Raw genomic sequence first — 8,707 nt, 5'->3', positions numbered from 1 at the left:
CAGCGAGCTTCCATGACAGCTCTGAAAGGAGCTCTAATTTCTTTGAGCTGCAAGGCTGATATTGCTGAAAATCAAATACAGAATTTAATTGTGCGGGCTGCTGAAATAACAATGGGATTTGCAGTCTCAACAAGTTTCTGGGGAGAAAGTCAGGGCACTGATTAGTACAGAACAGGATCCTGAACCTTGCAATGGAAACATCTCACCAGATCCAAAAGAGACTGTCAGTCTTGAACCCCCATCACGCTGAGCCTCCTTGACCAGCAGAAGTAGCTTTCCTTCTCATGTCTAAAGAACATGAAAATTCTTGCCTAAAACCTTGTGAAGACTCCCCAGGGGTCTGGAAGGGGATCTTGTTCTTCTTGAGAGCCATTATACCAACTCCTTGTTGCTGACAGATGCCCAGCAAGGCCCCAATCTCAATATATCCCAGGAGGACAGGGACACACTTCAACCATCAAAAGATTAGCCAAAAGAATTGCAAGGCTTTCTACTCTATATTGGCAGAAATCTGGAGAACATATGCGGGCATGGATTCTGAGGGCATTAGACCAAGGAAGAGGAACACAGTATCAGGTCAGGTCATATATGGTGGACGTAGCTGTACCTATTGGAGATACTGGATTAATATGTGAGCTTGTGTTACCAATCACTGTAGACGGAGAGACTTGAAACAACACACCTTTATTATTGCACAGTTTCAATGGGTCGGTAAATGGGATGTCTGCTTCAGGGCTTCTCACTGGGTTACCACTCAAGGTGTCGGCGAGACTGGAGTCTCATCCAAAGGCTCGACCAGGGAAGGATCCACTTTCACGTTCATGGGGTTGTTGGCAGAATTCAGGTCCCCACAGGCTGTTGAAACAGGGGACTCAGTGCCTAGTTAGCTGTCAGCTGGGGGCCTCCCTCATGGACCTCTTCAGCATGGACGCTTCCTTTACCAAAGTCTACAAGCTGAGGAAGCAATAGAGAAAGTCTGCTAGCGAGACAGAGGTCACCGTCTGTCACCTAACCATAGAAGTGACAGCCCATTGCCTCGGTCATGTTGAATCAGTTAGTTAGAAGTATGTCACAGGTCCCCTGCCCATGTTTGGTTATGCAAAGGCATGAACAGCAAGAGGTAAGGTTCCCCGGGAGCTGTCTTAGAGTCTGCCCACCACCAACTGGAAGCGTCCCTGATAGCTAATTCGGTTGGCAGACTGGAGCTGGGGCTCAATGGTGACCTGCAGTTAATGAGGTCGGAGGCCAGGGCTGACTGGGTAGGACCATGGACAGATGAAAGAGACTGGAACCTACCCACCAGACTCTCCAGTGTGTTGTACAAGGATGCTCAGAAGACCCTTGCTCCGTGAAGGAATAGAAAAACACATTCACCAACAGAGTGCCTCCATCCTAGGAAATCTCTGTGTTCCCTCTGCTTTTTAGGCCAGGCAAAAGCACTGAAGACATTGCCACAGGGATGGCGCCCTGATTTCAGCAGGTGGATAGGTGATAGCTGGAGTCTTCGCTCGGGTCGGATTTGTCCAATTGTTCCATGGACCCACCCTCTGGTGGTTTCTCCAGTTCTTAAATGTCTAGTTGGATTAGATACAGTGAGCACATGTCAGGGGCCCACACGGGCTCTGCAACTCATGAGGTGAAGGTGACTATGGTCGGAAAAACTTAGTGAAAGCCCCTGGAGCTTCCACTCCCATCCAAGACAGTGAAGTAGAAGTGATACCTCATTCCTGCGGACACTGCAGAGAGGAAGTCACTTAGAGGAGCAGGGGTATTGAGACCTAGAAGTCGGAGGAAACCTTCCACAGGAGATACACAGTGGTTTCACTGCTTGGAAGAAGAAGGCTACCACCTGGCCATTTTGAAGACACTGAACCAACATGGAGAAAGAAGAAAGAAAGAAAAAAAGAAAGAAAGAAAACTGTATCGACCAGAACCACCAATCCCGCTTGCCAAGGGGACTGTGGGCTGCTGCTGCATCATGGGGACAAGCAGTCCTAGCTCTGGAATGGGGAAGATTCTGTAGGGCACCACCTGGTGCTCCCATGGCCAGCAGTAATGGCTGATAGAAGGTCATACCACCCAAAACAATGCAGGATAGCGGAGGATCCCGAGCCTTTGGGAAGGAAGCTGTGGGTCATTACACTGGTTAAAGACCAGCTAGGTTCTGGCTGAGGATGCGGGGAACACAAACTGGGCAATGGAAGAAGGAAGCCATCCCTATGAATTAGGACTGCGGGGTTAAACTACGGAAATGAGTCGTGTAGTCGCTCAGCCTGTCTCCTATTGGCTTGACCTGTGTGTGTGCTTATTTACACCTGCTCTTTCCTTCTTCTCACTCCTTCTTCCCAGTTTTAGCTCACATACAAGCTGTGGGAAGTTAACGTTACAGTTTAGTCTGTAGGTAGGAACACATCCAGTGAGCCCGCGACTGCATTGGAGGATTGATAAAGTCAAACAATGACTGTTGGGACAGTATGTCTCCTCTTGGGGAGAGGGTAAGGGCTTCACTGCATGTGTAAGAGGTGCAGCTGGGTCCCATCTGGGGCGGGAGGAGGGTGCAAAGTTGTGTCATTCCACCATGCGAAGTGCAGAGAAGGAGGTCGAGTAGACCAAGGGGTGGACTGTGTCGATTACCAGTACATCGTCCCTCAGCTCCAAATCTGCCCTTTCTTGCCGGCTGTCTGACGACTGAACAGGGGTCTTGAAACACTTGTCCTTTGTCCCCTGGCAGCACATTAGGCTCTGCTGGCAGGGGCTCTGGGGAGATGCAGCAGGAGGAAGGGATTTCCTCTCCTGGCTCTGGTGTGCTTGGCTGGGCAGCCTCCTACAGCATGCGGGGCTCTCTTTCTCCGGGCTCCTGCCCTGGCAGCGGGTTCTCCAGCGTCCAGCGCCCATAGCTCTGTGGTCAGCAACTTCCCCCAGCTCTCTCCAGGTGGTTTTGTAGTGGGCTGCTCCAGCAAGACATCTCCCCACGAATAACCTCCCTCTCCCAAAAGGGCAGACTTCCAGCACATATTGCTGAAACAGCCCCACCACCACCGCCACCGCCACCGGGCATAGCCATGACCCCCGCAACCTCTGGATCTCAGCCCTGGGTTGAAAGGAGCAGGGTGACATCTTCCTTGGATGCTCTTAGGGTAATATTTATATAAATCTTCCTTGTTCAGTTACTACGGGAGCTCTCTCTCCTGACATGCTGAACGGAACACCAAGAAGAGAGGCTGTCACCTCGAACTGTCCCATCTGCAGCAGGAGCTCCTGGAGGGGTTACTGTGTGACAGCCCTGTACCCCTGATGCAGGTGCATGCAAGCCGTGGTCTCTGCCCTGGTGAGTTTACAACCTAGGGGGACAGACAGACACTCAATAGCAGAGAAGTAAACACGCTGGAAAGCTGCCGACAGCAATAGGTGCTTTGATGCAAAATTTACAAGGTGATTTGACACATGGTGACCACAGGTGGTGGGTTAGGGAACCCTTCTGTGAGGACGTGGTGCTGGTTCTGATATCTGAGAGCACAGGGAACGATGGGGAGGGGGAGGACCATTAAGGGCGCCGACATGGCAACTGCAAAGGCCCTGGGGTGAGAATCAATTTGACATTTTTGTGCTGCTGAAAGAGGACCCAGGGCTGCAGAAAAAGAGGAGGAAAGGGTGGGAAAGAGGGTCTGAAACGGGAGGTGACGGACCGTGTCTGACCTTGCAGGCAGCTCCGATGTGATTTGAAGTCAATGGGGAGCCCCTGGAGGGTTTCAATCAAAGACTGCATTAAAAGCATTTCTTAAATGTGAAGGTGATCTCTAGGAGAGCTGGAGGGGTACGGGCAAGTTCGCTCTCCGCTTAATATCCTGAGGCCTCCTTTTACTGTTGTCATCGCCATCTTCGTTGTCACCAGCGTCGCTGTCGACAGTGACCCCACGTGCTGCTTTTGTCCCCACGGTCAGAATTCTGGAATTGTCTCCCCGAAAGCCTTCCCAGACCCGCTGGGGCAGAACCGGTGATAGTTACCCCTCCTCTCTGCTCTCCCCTCCCAGGCCTCTGGCACGGCTCCCTAGACGCTCCCACTCTACACACAGTGCAGACCTCTGTCTGCCACGAACACCCCTACCCTGGGACACCACGATCCCAGTAAGGACAGCAACATCTGGCCCAGGAGAAGTTGGAAAGATGAACTGAGTGGCGCTGGGGCTGTGCTGTGGCCCAGGAAGACACTCAGAGATGTTTCATGGAAGCAGCAGAAATAAACCCCAATCCCATTCAATGGAACAAGACTAAAGCCCAGAGAGGTGAAGTAACTTGCTTAGGGTCACACAGCACACAGAGTGTTCAGACTCCAGGTTCCGTGCCATCATGCCTGGCTCCTCTGCACCTCCTGTGGGTGGGGGGGCAGGAGGGTAGAGGGACAGGGGCAGGACACAGAGCTCCTCTGCTGGTGCAGCTGGGGAAACTGAGGCCTGAGGCCTAGATCCCGCAGCAAGGGGGAACGTGGACCTCCCACACGCAAGTCGGTGTGACCAAGAGTGACCCAGCGCTGGGCTGGATTGCCAGGGAGTGAGGAGCCAAGCTCTCCCTGGCCAAGAGGGACACAGAGCTAGGAAAATCATTGCAGGAGGATGAATTATTCACGGCATCATCAACCTGCTCAGGCCCCGGCCAGCCGGGAGCTCGCTGAGCAGCCCGGAGCGTCTTATTACCCACATGTAATGGCCTCTTTTCTCTGTCTCAGAAGAAAGCGATTCAACACCATCAAATATTAATGCAGGACCTCGGTGGCCGCCGAGGCCGCTCACACCCTGGCCCTGCGGCGCGCCCCAGGGGTCAGGGACGACGCCAGCTGGGGGACTGGAGACTCAGCCAGGTGGCGGGGGGCTGGGGGCGGTGCAGGGGGGCCTGCCTCCTCCAGGGGCTGACCCAGGAGTCCCACGGCACTGTAGCCTCAGCCTCGTCCCTAATCTCAGGGGGGCCCCGGAAGCAACGCTTGCTTTCCCCCAGCGGAGGTAATGTTGACTTTGCACCCTGTTCCCAGTGGGTTTGGGGTCCCGCGGGTGTGTCTCTGTCCGGGGCCATCCTGGGACATCAGGGTCCATCTCGTGTCCCCCCATAAGCAGGTCAGACATGGAATTAGACCCCATTCTACTCCGATATGACCTCATCTCAACATAATGCCATCCATAACCACCCAACTTCCAAGTGAGGAAAAGTTCTGAGGTTCTGGATGGATGTACATTGTGGGGGGCAGGGGGGCACTCGTCACCCCATCACGGGAGCCATGCTGGAGCTCCCAGAATTGGCCTCAAGCTACCTGGTTCCTGATTTTGAGGTCCAGGGAGTCACACAAGGTGTGACCCGTTTCTCCTGGCTTCTCCTTCCTCTCCCGCCCACATCCATGCCCCTCCCGCTATTTCTGCCACACCTTCTGGGCGTCTCAGGATGCTAAGAGGGGTGGTCCAGGACCCCAATCGTCCTGCGTGCACATTACCTCACCCTCATTGCTTGGAGTGACCAGGGTCTCAGGAGGCCCCTGGGCTCTGCTGGGGGAGGAGGCCCTCAGAGATAAAGACGGGAGTGCAGCCCACACAGATGGTAGCCCTCCCACATCCCCTCCCCCTGAGTGGTCAGCTCTGCTGCATGGTCCACGCTGTCCCCCCAGAGACCCCTGTGGGAGTAAGCTCCAGATACCCACTTCCCGAGGGACCTCCTTGGAAAAGCTCCCTGTGCCCTCCCAGCCTCCCTCTCTCCTTGGCCCTCGGTGCTCCAGACACACCTGTTTCAGCCATGGCTCCCCACTCTCCTGGAAGCCCCTCTCATCCCTGGATCTGTCCGGTGCTGAGAGATGGTCCCTGACTGCCCCACATTGGCCTCCAGCCGCTGGCCCCCAGGCCCCCAGCTCCCAGTGCCTCGGAGCTCGCCAGGCCGGCTATTTCCAATGTGCCGCTCCCCCCGTTCCTGAACAGCCCCACACTCACACCAGTGTCCTGGCCCTCGGTAGCTCAGGGTGGGCATGGGGTGGCCAAGGGGTCTACCTGTGCCTGTGGGCAGTGGGTGACACCGTAGTCGGGGCCACGTGGTGAATTTCAGGGACCCAAGACACTTTTGCCATTAAAAAAAAAAAAAGAATTAAATTTTGCAACTGCGTTGGCATGAAGACAGTAGGATCCAGGCTGGGTTCATTATTACTATATTCATTTCTTCTTTTGATTCTAAAGGAAATGAAAACGAAAACACCTTTACAGTTCCCTAAAACATCAGGGACCCCAGGCCCCGTTCCAGCACCACTTCACGGAGACGCCAACCCCCACCCCCAGACCCAGGCCACACTGGAGGGGTGCGGGGGCGGGAGACCTGGGGGAAGGAGAGCTCAGGCTCTCCCTGTAAGTGCAGTGACTTGGGCCGGGGCTAAGCCGGAGCTGAGGCTGGGGGCCAGGAGCTGCGTTTGCAGGGCTGGGTCTCCTGCTGTGGGGAGACGGTGCAGCCAGAAGGTCAGCTCTGGGCCAAACAGGCTGGAAGTGAAGTGCAGCCGCCCACACCTTCAGCCCTGGGTGCCTGAGCAGATCACCTAACGCCTGGTGCCTCTGTTTCCCCTCCAAAAACCAGTGATGTTGAACCAAGCACTTGGACTGGAACCTGGCACTCGGTAGGTCCTTGCCAAGTCCGACCAGCGGCTCTTATCAATGATTTCCGCTACTGCGGATTACCTGCTGGGTCCTGGGGTCCACCCAGCAACCGGGGAGGAGAAGCATGTTCCCATTTTATGGTTGGGGAAAGCGACCAGCAGAGGGAGGGGAACTGCCCCGGGGTCCCAGGGCGCGGTGAGCATCTCCTACCTGCCGGGTGTGGGCCGTGTCCTCCCGCAAGGGCTTCCGATGAGGGGCAGAGACTCCCGTCCCCGTGGAACAGACTAGAATCCGAGTTCCAGGGCAGCCTAGACACGCCCCAGGCAGGGTCAGCGCCTCCACCTAAATCAGCCGACTCCAGAGCCTGGCCCAGTCGGGCTGGATGCGGCCCCCACCACATCCTCATTCCAGAACCTTCCATGGCAGACTCTGCTGCTTGTTTTCTCTTTTACTCATGACTCATGTTCTGGAGACACCATGTTGCAAGAACAGGGCATTCTCTGAGGCCCACACTGGAGGAATGCAATCATCGGGATAGCCTGACTGAGGGGTTTGCATTTCTGTGATTCTCACGTCCCCAAGGAGCGGCCAGGACCCTAGCTGCAGGCTGGAGGGGGACCACCTTCAGAGCCACCTGCCCCTGGAGCCAGGGAGGGGGTGAGAGCAGAGCCCCGCCTCCCTGCAGACCAGCACTGGCTTTACCAGCCTGGGGGAACGGGGAGCCCCACAGGGCAGAGTGCAGGTCCCCACTTTGGGGTTTCTGCCCAGTGACTTTCGGCATGGGCTGGCATGAGCCAGCATCTGCCCTTCCCTAAGCGGTTGGCATCCGTCCCCTTACCCACCAGAAGTCTGTTGTGTACCTGCATGGGGCAAGCACTCCCCCAGATCCTGGGAACACAGACGCGGACGAAAATGGACAAGTCATCACACGATTTGCTCTAAGGGTCCCTGCAGTGAGAGCCAGGGAGGGAAGCCCACAACAGGCTTCTCACCAGCCCAGGCCCCAGAAGGCTTCTTGGGGCGGGGGGGTGGTGGTGGCAGAAACTTCTAGAAGGAGGGGGGGCCTGAGGAGAGGAGGGGATGGCGGGGCAGGGGTACAGCACGAGGTGGGAAGGGTCCTGTCTGTTTCACTCTGGTGTTAGCCAGCATCCTGATGGTGCTCCACCTGGTGGGTTTGCCCTCACGCTCAGCCGACCGTCACTGGGTGACTCCGTGCTAGGCTTTGCCCCAGGCTCTGGGGACCTGCAAACCCCCGAGTCCCATCTTCAGAGGCCTGATGCCATCATAGGAAGAAGGACATTTTTGAAATCTCTCCCTTGCCCCTTCTGCCAGGTGGCTGGGCCTTGAGGGTTCTCGCTTTGGGAGGCAGTGCTGACTGCTGAGAACAAGGGCCTCGCTAGGGCTGGGGCCTCGACTAGGCACATTCCCACCTGATGGGAAGAAGAAGCTGGAGGCATGGGGAGAGGTGGTGGTGATGAGGGTTCCCGAAGCCCCCAGAGAATTCCAGAAATGTGGCCAGAGCCCTGGGAAGCCTCCATGGAGCCCCTTGGCAGGGTGGGACGGGGGGTGGTGGTGGTCTGGAAATGGCAGAGGGAAGGGTCTCAGGTAAAACCATGCACCCACCCCTCACCCAGACCGCGCATCAGCTCCTCACCGCTCTGCCCACGGACACCCCCACCAACCCACCCTCTGTCTACCCCAAGGCCAGGTGAGCTAAAAACCGAACCCCAGACTTCTGATCAAGTAAAAACTGTGCAGTTGCTACTCAGTCCTGACAAGTAAAAAACCAACAGGCCCCCAAGAAAACCATGAAAGAAGGAAGGTCACAGTGCAAACTGCTGTCCCCAAATTAGAAACACCGACAGGTGAGCACAGCGCCCGCCACAGCTTACGGGAGCAGAAACCTTCATGGACATCTGAGCTTTGGACACGCTGCAGGCTCGTGTGGATGGTCTGAGTCAAGACTCCGGGGGGCCCGTCGCAGAGGGCCTTCCCACTTCTGAGAGTCTTCACCTCCATGTTCTTGCGGGGAATATCAGAGAAAAATCCCTTGGTGCTTCTGGCAGGACGAGGGGAAAAGGAACCATCGGGAAGTA

General features: G+C 55.8%; 1 long non-coding RNA gene across 1 annotated transcript; it reads right to left on the bottom strand.

Annotated features, from left to right (window-relative positions):
* Window positions 1–747: 747 nt before the first annotated feature.
* Window positions 748–1,838, bottom strand: LOC123943320. Its single transcript, XR_006818614.1, has 3 exons — window positions 1,721–1,838; window positions 1,297–1,574; window positions 748–954 (listed from the first exon to the last, which is right to left on the bottom strand). It is a non-coding gene; the product is annotated as an uncharacterized LOC123943320 (long non-coding RNA).
* Window positions 1,839–8,707: the final 6,869 nt, after the last annotated feature.

This window comes from Meles meles, chromosome 6, assembly GCF_922984935.1.
Source record: "Meles meles chromosome 6, mMelMel3.1 paternal haplotype, whole genome shotgun sequence".
Lineage (NCBI taxonomy): Eukaryota > Metazoa > Chordata > Mammalia > Carnivora > Mustelidae > Meles > Meles meles.
Note: the sequence above shows the minus strand (reverse complement) of the source record. Positions and strands in the feature narration are given on the sequence as shown.